The sequence below is a fragment of the Protopterus annectens genome, chromosome 11.part0 (assembly GCF_019279795.1).
Source record: "Protopterus annectens isolate FY-2018-M chromosome 11.part0, PAN1.0, whole genome shotgun sequence".
Classification (NCBI taxonomy): domain Eukaryota; kingdom Metazoa; phylum Chordata; order Ceratodontiformes; family Protopteridae; genus Protopterus; species Protopterus annectens.
The window spans coordinates 1,001,881,144-1,001,893,198 of NC_056745.1; positions in this window are offsets into that span (position 1 = coordinate 1,001,881,144).

Below are 12,055 nucleotides of genomic sequence, written 5' to 3' on the forward strand. Positions count from 1 at the left end.
CTTTATGGTTTATCGTTAGCTTTGGAGACTAATTTTACCTCAAAGTCTGCTTTCAGAGACTTCACTAGTTCCTTGATTCAGTTGTTTACACTAATGAGGGACTTTTTGCTCTGTTATGCACATTCCCTCTTACTTCTTGACAGGATTTTCTTTCTTTTGTTGTACAACCTATTAACACCAGGGATCAACCAAGGTGTCTTGTTTTTGCAGTTTGACCTGGATTTACTTTGGTCTGGTACTGACATTTCTATGCAGTTGTTTATACATATACATATATATATATATATATATATGTGTGTGTGTATATATATATATATATATATATGTATATATATATATATATATATATATATATATATATATATATATATATATATATATATATATATATATATATATATATATATGTATATAGGCTTTTCAATATGCCTCTGCATAGGTTTCTGTGTTTTCTGGATTTGGGGAAGCTTGGAAACAAGCTATGCCATCCCTTGGTAGGGGTAATTTACTTCAGAGAAATTATTAAAGTTTTTGGCATCTGGCGTGGGACTAGTTTTACATTTATTTCAAGGAAGACCACCTTGTGATTTGATCTTACCAGTGATGACATCATATTGTGGGGGATGCAGTGCTCTCTCATATGTATGTGTGTACCAGACCTATCATATTTGTTCACCTAGTGGAAGTACAAACTAGGTGCTCCAGGACATTTGAATATACAAAGTCAGGAAATCTTTCAGCCTGCATGTTTGTGGTTGTGTATGCTTCCCAATTAATGGAGGGGTACTTAAAATCACCCATGAGTATGGTAGTAGGCAGGAAAGTGAGTGATTCTAATAACTTCAGGTATGATCTATGGGTTTCCTGTTCATAGTGGGGGACCTGTAGCTAGCAGAATATGGTAATGGATTTTTCTCATCATTAGTTGGACATGGAGTAGCTCAAGCATGTCATATTGTTTAACTAGCCTTGAGGTTTACTTGTTCTTTATGTAGTTAGATAAAACTCTGCCTTTTGCTTTTTCATGTCCTATGGGTGGTCGGAACACATGAAATGCATTATATCCATGCACTGTTGGAATGCTTTCTGTTGCTTTAAACTATGTTTCAGTAACTGCACAGATGTCAGCATTCTCCAGGTTGAGGAGAGCTTCTAGGGAGTGTAGTTTCTTGGTGAGACTCCTAGCATTAAGCAATAACACCTTAATCTTTTCCTACGTATCTTTTGTTATGTTGGAAGGTTTGTCTGTTTGGCAATGCCTAAAAAAGGCACTATAGGGGTGGATATTATGGCCAGTATCTAAAAGCCTACAGGTGATAGGTAAAGGACATCCCTGGCAAAGCAGCATGACCTGTGAACCATGTCCTTTCAGGCTGACGTATTGGAATTATTTGGAATGGCACCAGAAGCTAAGCCAATTGTTAAAGTTGATCATTTTCTGCTGGTATTGTGGCATCATCTTTGAAGATAGTAGAATTCTGCTCAATGCTAGTTTCCTACCTGTCTGTGACACATATTGTAAGAGCTTAATCATATCTCTATTCATATAGTCGAAGAAGGTATATCTCAGGTCATTCACGCTCATGGACTATGACTGAGTCATACTGATACTTAAGGGTAAGTGACCTGAATGCTTTTGTGATCTGGCAGATCCTGGCCCCTGTTAGCAACTAACTGCAACTTTTCCCTTATCCAGCCTGGTAAAAGGGACATCAGCATGTCTTACAATGGAGTCTCGTATGACCAGAATATTTGGTTGTGGAGCTGTTTACCTTAAAGGCTTGGTAGCTGAGACACAATGAGATCTGGCATTATGTGTTGTGATGGGAATTGTCTTGTTTGTGTGCATGTGGAGTTTCAGAGGACTGCACTTGAGAAGCCTTTGAAGTTTGTGCAAGTTACATATGAGCACCTCCTCTCATGTGTGTGTGTGCGTGTGTGTGTGTGTGTGTGTGTGTGTGTGTGTGTGTATGTGTGTGCGTGTGTGTGTGTGTGTGTGTGTGTGTGTGTGTGTGTGTGTGTGTGTGTGTGTGTGTGTGTGTGTGTTTGTGTGTGTGTGTGGTCCTCTTTGGGAGGTGTGGTGAGTGATGTGTCTGAGTCACCGGCAACTGTTTGTTGCTTTTTATTTTTGCATCTGTATGTGAGAGTCTAGACTCCAGTGCCAATGTGTAACTACATCTCTCACATACTGTATTTGACTGTTCAAGAATAAAATGGTTATCAGTGTACATAAGGCAATTGCTATATTACCTCAGGATGCCCATGTCCACCAAGCTGAATGCAGAGATAGAAGGAAAGTGCTTATCCGTGATTGCAGATCCTAATGTGTATTGCAAAGGATAGAAACAGAGGGTGTTTGTAAACTGGACAAGGTAATTGTGTTTACTTGGTGTAATTTGCAACTAACCTAACCAGCTTTAGTGATAGTGTCTGAACCAGATGATCTCTGGGTAGCAGTAGCCCTGGTTGCAATAATTAAGTAGGGTAGACCTAAATAGTCCGAACTAAATGTGTAAATGATGCTCACCATGCAAACTAGTTGCTCTGTGAGTATTGTGGAACTGAGGTAAAGTTCTGAGGTGATTTTTAAATGAAAATTTCAATATATATATATATATATATATATATATATATATATATATATATATATACACACAAGGCACTAGTAACCACCGCTATGTGAAGATCAGCTTTGTACAAATGCATGGCTTATACTCAACCAAAAAAAAAGCAAGTTTTAATACTAGCTATGCCTTAAGGCCAATCAGGTTAGTGCACAATGAGCTTTCTCCCAGCAATTCCCAGCTCATATATGTGAAATCAGCCCTCTCTTGCCACAAGAGTGCAAACTTTACCCCTGTTAGTGTAAAATGACTGGTTTGGAGCCCAAGTGTAAGGAATCACAAACAGATGCCTAATACTAATTAAGAAACACTAGATAAATGCATTTCAGTGCAGAACAGAGCCCTTGCCACAGTCTGAAAATACAACTTTAAATGTTAAAGAAGTTCAAAAAATAAATAAATAGCATAGTGAACTTTCACAGCATAATGAAAATACACAATGTTTCTAGATGTTTGAAATTGTACAGAGCACTGGCATGGCAAGCAGTTCCATGCACATATGCAAAATTTATAAGAGCACTGGAAATACAGAAAACTGAGTACTGAGACATATGGCCAATATAATTTCTATACTTAGTGCCGTTTTGTGCAATTTCCACCTCAGATAGACCAGGCAAACAACTACTGCCACCAGATGGATAATCCCAGTCCTCCTAATGTAAAAGCACAGTAAAAGAGTGCCTGGAGTGAAAGTTTACCACAAACAAACATGAGCGTAAGGAAAGGCAATATTTCAAGATAACAGCAGTCCACTTTAAACAGCTTATAAAAACAGCTTACAAAAGTGTGACTATTCAATAAAGATACTTCACTTTGTAGAAATGTGCTAACAGACACTCAACTGTGCAGAATTTATAAAGGCAATAAAAACAAGGTAAGCTGGTTTATAAGCCCTCCAGCCACTACAATAACTATATGCAGGAATCTGTAGTGTGTTTCCCCAACCTATACAGACCAGGCTACAACCCACTGCCACTAGATGGAAAACCATATGTCCTCTTGTTGTAGCAACATAGAAAACAGTTTGCTAGAGTGTAAGAATACACTACTTTGTCCAGCTAGCTAGATAATGAATTCAGACCAAAACATATCAGTAGAACAGATGATGACAGGCAAAATGCACTTTTCCCAAAAAAAATATGCCCAAGGAAAGGCAAATAAACAATTCAAGATATCAACAGTAGTGTAACAAGGGTGGAGCTTATAAAGCTCAATATACAGGAAGGGGAGGCAGCATAAAATCAACAAGTTTAAAAAGCAGATCAAGGAATGGGAGGGTGAGTGGGAAAAATAACCAGCAGGGAGTCACCACCAGTGCTTGTAGTTTTTGCAGGCCTAGAGTCTTATTTGAAAATACAAGGACACAGGTATACTGTTTGTATTTAAGTATCAGTCAAGAAACATATTAACCAAGGAATATGCCCAGGTCTCAAATTACATCTATCTTGAGAGAAATTAGTCATTTTTGTGTTCCGTGTATACTGAAGAGTACAATGTTTCATTTATTTTCATTTAGATTTAGTCCATGGACCTCATGACATGTATTTGTGTGGGGTAGGCCATTTTGAAGGATATAGGCATCCTCTGCTGAGCTGAGAGCTATGATTTTGTGGTCATCAGCAAATTTAGTGAACAAGATGCTATTAATGTCAGGTTTGACATCACTAAAGAAAATGCTGAACAGTAATGATCCTTATGCAGAATGCTGGGAAATGCCTATGGTAATGAGAAATTTAGAGGAAAGTTGGTTCCATCTGTAAGCCAGCTAGATATCCAATGCATTATGTTGGAATTTCTATTTCACTGAGTCAGTTTTTTCTATAATTCCAGAACTGGAATGGTATCAAAGGCCTTAGCAATATCCCAGGAGAGAGTGTGCAAAGAGTTGTCATCATCCAGTGCCTCTATGATCTTTTCAAAAAAATCCAGTGGGTTACAAAGGCAGTTTCCATCTTTCATAAAGCCAGACTGCTTTGTGTTAAGGACTTACATCATATTTTGTTACTGTCTTTGGATGATGTACCAATGTTTAATCTGAATTTTGTTTATGGGTTTTCATACGTTGCCTTAGTTTTTTATTAACCCCTTATGGCCACAATTGAAGTGGGAGAATCTTTTATGTTTTAAGGTTGAGAAATGTTCCTATTTTTAGTGCTTATTGTTACTAGATCTCGTAGATGGGGGATTGCTTTTAAACTAGTCGTTGCATTTGTGGTAGATTGGGAAAGATGCCACAATGAAATAATTTGGTTGAGAAGAAATCATTCTGTTTTAACTTTGTGTCTGCATGTCCTCCCTGTGGTCACGTGGGTTTCCTCCGGGTGCTCCGGTTTCCTCCCACATCCCAAAGACATGCTGTAGATGGATTGGACACTCTAAATTTGCCCTAGGTGTGAGTGTGTGCATGTGTGTGCCTTCTGTGGAAGGTTGGGCGCTGGGCTGGCAACTCGACACCGTAAAACTCCACTGCCAATCATGAGCAGACAGATGATCTGCTGTGGTGACCCGTAACTGGGAAAAAGCCGAAAGAAGAAGAAGTTTCTATTTTAAATGGAGTCACCAAATAGTGCTGGAGGGGTAGAACTACAGGTAGGTCATCTGGCACTCTGATCTATTCTTTACATTGGTGCTTTTCAACTCAAAGTTAAGGAACAAAAAATGTACCTCTGGTAATGGTTGCTACCTGCATTCTACAGCTGAAATATGAGCCTTGCTAGAATTACTACCAAACAAGGAGATTCAGACATAATTTCAAATGCATTATGAACATTTACTTATGAAGCCACAATACCATTGTGGCTTCATAAATTAATGTTTGTACTGCACTTGTTCACAACTGATACTTCCTGACCAAACATCTTAATGGCTTCAACCCTGGATAGATACCCCTTCCATCCCATCCTAGTTAAGGATCTTCTAGGAATTTAGCACTGCAGTATTCTCTAAAGACAGAAGACAGAACATTTGGGCACAACTGGGACTAGGTTGATATGGAGAATATTCCAGCACAGTGCTCTAATTTTAAGAGAGGTGATTTAACAGTTGGTGTGTGCATATTAATAGCTATACTAATACCATAATTTGCATGCTTTATCTGTGGATTTTGGTATATCTGTAAAATCCTGAGAAAGACAGAGTAAAACAATTAGTGTTCAGAATGTGAATTCACCATAGGCATGGTGGTACTGGTAGTCCCTTATTTGCTGCTTTGTTGTTTTTGACTGACAGGTTCAGTGAAAACTTCACTCCACTTTACCTGCAACATATACCCTAAAGCATCCCTAACACCTGTTTCCCAACTAGTATCTCTGAGGACCAAGACTTAAATGCCCTCTCCAAGGCCAGAAACATAGTCTCTATGGGACCGAACAACATCCCGGGCTGTGTTCTACATGGGTTAAAACAGGAATTAGCATCACCATTGGGCATGATTTTCAATCACAACCTAAACACTGGCTTCATCCCAGCAGAATAGAAAACAGCTACCGTCATCCCTTGGCACAAGGGGAATGCATCCACAGACTGCGAGAACTATAGTCCCATTAGCCTGACCAGCTTTATCTGCAAGGTCATAGAACAAATCATCAAGGACCTTATTAACAAAGATATATGAAATCTACAAATGCTCGACCCCACCTAGTTTGGCTTTGTCAAGGGGAGATCATGGCTGCTAAACTTGGTGGACTTCTTTGAGGCAGTCACCAAAACCCTTGATGAGGATAAATCTGTGCATATGGCCTGCATAGTCTTAGCCATGGCCTTTGACACAATCCCCCACTCAGGCATCATTGATAAACTCACCCAGCTGGGTATCAACCAATATATTGTCAGGTGCGTTGCAAACTGGGTCACCGATAGAACTCACACGGTCAAAATACTCCACCTCCTCCAGCAGACAAGTAACCAGTGGTGTTCCACAGGGGTCAGTTCTAGGACCCTTACTGCTCAGAATCTACTTCTCTGAAGTACAGTTAAAAATAAAGGACTGTGGCTGACAAAGTTTGTTGATGACTGCAAACTGGGAGCGATCATTGAAACTCCAAGCAATGTCAACATCCTGCAAAAAGGTCTTACGCAGACTAATGACTTGTGCCAAAGTCATGCTCTTGAACTTAATTTAAAAAAATGCATTATTATCCCCTTCAGCAAGGGTTATGCTCCTGCAAACTACCACATCAATATCAATACCATGAGCACACAGTCAGTAGTGAGAGATCTGGGCACACAGGTCAACAACAACCTTAACTTTGATCACCATGTCTCCACAGTGGTAAGAAAGTCATTTTAAATTGCTCATCGCATAAGTAAAAGCATTGCCTCCAGAAAAAAAGAGCTTATAACCCCTTTACTCTTCTCTCATCAGGCCAATAATAGAGTACAATGCTTCCTTTGGTATGTTCCTTTCCAAACACCTGCAGCAGTTGGAGAGACCACAAAGGTTAATTACAAAGAAAATTCAGAGTCTTCAAATTCTGTCTTATGTAAACAGACAGAAATCCTTGTCACTTTACTCTGTGTCATATAGAGCAATCTCTGACACAGCTTTAATGGAAATGTTGTATATTCGCAAGTCAAATCGCACACAGATCACTTGCTCAAAGGACATTAACTTGATATGTGACATGAAAACTTTTTGGAGAGACAGATTTGTCTCACAGAGGTTGCCCTACCATTGGAACAAGCTTGCTATTCATGTTAAACAAAAATTCTTGTAGGCCCTATTTAACTGTAATTTGGACAATTGGATGAGTAAACAGAAATTCACCTTTGGGGAGTTTCTCCTATGTCCCTCTTGGACGGGGCAATAGGTGCTGATTTTAGAGTCTGCTTGAACCAGACACCCTTGGAAACACAGGTTTATCTTGGCTAGGCTTGTAAGGGCCCTGAGGCCATTAGCCTAGTAACCTCCTATGATCCCATGATCCTATTTTATTGCAATGCATTGCATGGCTTAGTGCTTATTTTTGCCTATCTACTGCAGTCCGCAAACCTGGGTACTTACTACTAGATTGTGACTCATGTGTTAAGCCAATGGAATTATTATTATGTATTTATTTATTTTTTTTGTACAGGAAAATATTGAATGAGGCATGAGGAAGAAGGAAGGATTGAAGGGATCATCATGCATAAAGGGTCAAAGATTAGAGGGATGATAGAATTATGGACTGAAACACACAATGAAGCCAGAGGAAGTACATTGAGCAGTGAGGTCAATGAAGAATAGCAAAGCAGAAGGAGAAAATGGCCTGATAACTGAGCATTCAGATGCCTTCATTAACAAAGAGCTGAGTACGATTTGCAGTGGAATTAGAAGAGGGGGATACTTCATTATCTGCTAGTGCACAGGTTGTAAGCATGCCCAAATGAGATGAGGACAGAAAGGCTCACAGAGATTATGCACTACTCTCTCTCACAAATATCCGTGCTGAAAAGTTATAAAGCTACATGCCAGTCTTAGTTGTTGTGTAGTTGAAGAGCTTTTTTAAAAGTAGATAAGAGTAAAAGAAGTGGTGGATTCTGAATCCCTTTCTGGAAAAATATACTTATCAGCATAAATAGAATATGATGCCATTTTCATCAACATCCTAAAGCATTTGGTATGACTGATTAGAATTTTCTCTTTGGGGTATTAGAGGGAGCAGAGGAGTGGAAACAAACTAGCAGTTAGATAAATGTATTTCAGATGAAATGGATGACAAGAATAATGTTAAAGGTGTTGTTCTATCAGAATTATAAAGTTGAACAAAGGACCAAGTAAATACGCTCACTATCATGTAATATAGCAATAACCCACGCCTGGGTGTGGGTAATGCGGGATTTAATCACGGTTGGCGTGGTTTGGTCGAGGTGAAGCCGAGGACCAAACAAAGACAACCGTGGTTAAATCCCGCATTACCCACACCCAGAAGTGAGTTATTGCTATTATACTATGACATTATTTAAGAAAAGAAACAATTACTTTTCTTAAATAATGGCATTGTATAATGCCTCTTTGCTGCCCTTCCGCAGCTGTCTGGCATCCGCCGCAGTTCTGATGTACTGCGCATGCCTACACAGTACATCAGAGCTGTGGCCAAAAGCAATGGAGAAAGCAAGATCTCTGTTGCTTTTTTACTGTTTCGCTATGTTAAATGGGTTTAACATAGCGAGACAGCTTTAAAATAAGCAATGGAGATGTCCGTTGCTTATTTTAAAACTGTCTCGCTATGTTAAACCCATTTAACATAGCGAAACAACAGAGAGCTTGCTTTCCGTTAACACAAACCTGTCTCGCTATGTTAAATGGGTTTAACATAGCGAGACAGCTTTAAAATAAGCAACGGAGATCTCCATTGCTTATTTTAAAGCTGTCTCGCTATGTTAAACCCATTTAACATAGCGAGACAGGTTTAAAAAGCAACGGAGAGCAAGATCTCCGTTGCTTTTTACACTATTCGCTATGTTAAAGGAGTTTAACATAGCGAGACAGCTTTAAAAAAGCAACGGAGATCTCCGTTGCTTTTTTTAAACCTGTGTCGCTATGTTAAACTCTTTTAACATAGCGAGACAGTGTTTTAAAAAAAGACTTATACTAATGGAAAAAGTCCGGGCGACCGGACCTTTTTCCATTAGTATAAGTCGATTTACAACGTGCACGCTGGCCAATCAGCATGCACGTTTTGGAATATTAATAGGGGGTCATGGTATAATAGCTTTTTGATGCTCAGGGATGTCTCAGCCAAGAAGATCTTACAAGTTTTAGAAGAAAAGATCAGAAGGGCAGATACCCTTTAAAATGTCTGTAAATGACTGCATGCCAAACATGGATTTGCTTGAACGGGCATCCGCAGAGTGCAGAATACTTATGACAAGCTTAGGCAGCAATCATGGCTAAAATGCCACAAAAATAAGAGAGCGCAGCTGAGGGACTGCAGGATGAATAATCTAGTACTTAGAGGATGACATTAAAAACAGGGTTGGAATGGAATAGCTGGAGCTGATGGTTTTATAATATAGAAAATGCATATAAAAAAATATATGAGGAACTGCAAGGAGAAGTCAAAGAGACTTTTTGGTAGTTGTGATAAGCATGTGGCATTTTAACAGGAAGGATAACTACATTGTTTCTTATGATTCTCCCTCAGATTCTTTATGTACAGGGATGCATCCAAATTAGGCCTACTTATACATTAATTAAAAGACAGCAGAAGCAACATTTTATTGGTTTTGTTTGGATGGGAGAAGAAAAACAGAAGGGAATAGAGAAAGTTCAGTGAACTTATGGACCAAGAAGGAATAAGGTATTCATTATAGAGTGTGTTGTAGCAGTGGAGTTTAGTGGAATCATGGGCCTGGAAGGGGATTATAATGATAACTGGTGGTTTAAACATATAAAGGTGAAAAAAGATATGAAAGAGACATAGAAATTAGGTTGTTATATGTTGCTCTGCAATTTTAGAGGAAAAATGAAGGAGAAGAGGTCCATGGACTATTGCCTGAAGGGTTGGGAAAGTAGAAATGACAAGGTAAACCAGAGATGAATACAAAGTAGAAAGTGTCTTGTGGGGGAAATGGAAGAGGGTAGAAGTCATGGACCTGCAGCATATGATGAAAATTAAAAAGGGAGGTGAAAGCGAGCATAAGGCGGGGGGGGGGGCAAGATGACAGTAGAGGTCAGAAAGAAGATGTGGCAGAGTACCAGACAATTTGTAACATTCAGCACTACTGGTGAATCAGAGGGGAGAGCAACAGGATCAGTATGGACCAGTGATGCGACAAAACAAGAGAGAGAGAGAGAGAGAGGGCAGAAATCAAGAAGTGGAGAAGAAGCTTCAGTTATGAGAATCTATTGAGGCAGAAAAGAATGAAAGAAAGAAATATTCTGAAAAGAGTTTAGAACATGTTGGGAGTAACTTGGTTACAAGAAGAACAGAAAGAGATTTGTCAAGTCTGATGTGATTAAGAGGCTTACGGAACATTTGGGGACAGCAGATGTCAGAAAATATAAAGCAACTACATAGGGTTTGTGACTATGTCAGTGGTGGTGCTGGAGATGTAGACACATTAAAGCAGGAATGGTCTATATGTTCCAGTAACGTGACAGAGTCAGAGAGCTTTGGAACTCATGAGGAGGAGTAAGAACTGATGATTGTAAGCATGCCAAGAAAGTCAAGATCACTATATTTATGACTGGTTGTAAAATTGAGAGCTAGAAAATATAAGAAAAATAGTAACTGTTTTTTTGAGAGACAGAAAAAGTATTTGGCCAGGAACAGAAATATCAACCAGAATACAACAAAAAACGTCTGGTGAAGGAAAATGTAAGAGTCTGTTTTGAATATTACTACCATATGTGAGGTGGCCATGGACAGCTAAGAAAAAAGTTTTGGAAAGATGTAAGAAGGAAGGAGCTCTGGAAATAAACATTTCAGAGGAAGAAAAATCTGGTCAACACTCGACTGTTAAACTGAATTGCTGGGTGGTGAATATGGGTAGGGGATTTAGAGGGTACATCTAACTGATTGGAAGAGTGCTGTCACTGGAAGGAATTGTGTACTTGCTTGTTTTACTAAGTGTTCAGAGCAACTCATCTTAAAGCAACATAAACGTTTTGATAATGAACAAATAGGATTACAATCAGATCTTTCATCATAACCACCTTGATACATCTTTGAGGCATGTATGTCAGACTGTTTACCTCAAGAGGAGAAAAAAGTTAAACTTCTGATGCAAATTGTAACATCCATGTTGAGAATACAGAGCAAGTTGGTTAGAATCAGAGAAATCTGATCATAAATGTTGGTATTGTTTGTAGTTCACACTCTTTATCCTCTCCTAGTTACAGAAAGGAAAATATAGGTACATGAAGCATTCTGCAGCTATGAATGTTGTGAAACACATAGCACTCTTGCACAGAGCTAAATGTGTCTGTGAGGAAGTGACAGCTTTAAAAATATGTTAAATACTTAATTGTGCCTTTCTTTGTGTAGTAGAACAAAGTGTCTTAAAGCTACTATTCTTTGGTGGACAGCATTTATGATCTAGCAAAAGACATACAATGGAACAGGTGTGCATCATCAACTAGAGATGTGGATAGGGTCATTCAGCAGAAAACCCTGACTGCCAAGAGCATCATGGCTAATGTGATTGGCTCTTAAATGTGTGGTATAGAACTGATTTGTGGCAAAGCTTAATGGTCAGCTGACAGTGGAGGGAGAAATAGCATTGCAGTCTGGCAAAATTACAATTGTTTCCTGAGAGTCCACAAATTTTATTTCTAGTATCACATCATTTCTTTTCATTAGTAAAACTACAGTATTCACAAAGGGCATGGTTTCTACCTACTTATTTATGTCCAGATGCTATTTGGGTTACCTGACATTTTGTCTTCATTTTTGTTATTTTTACTCTTCTGAGTCATTATTTTTGCCTTATTTTCATGATGCATGCTC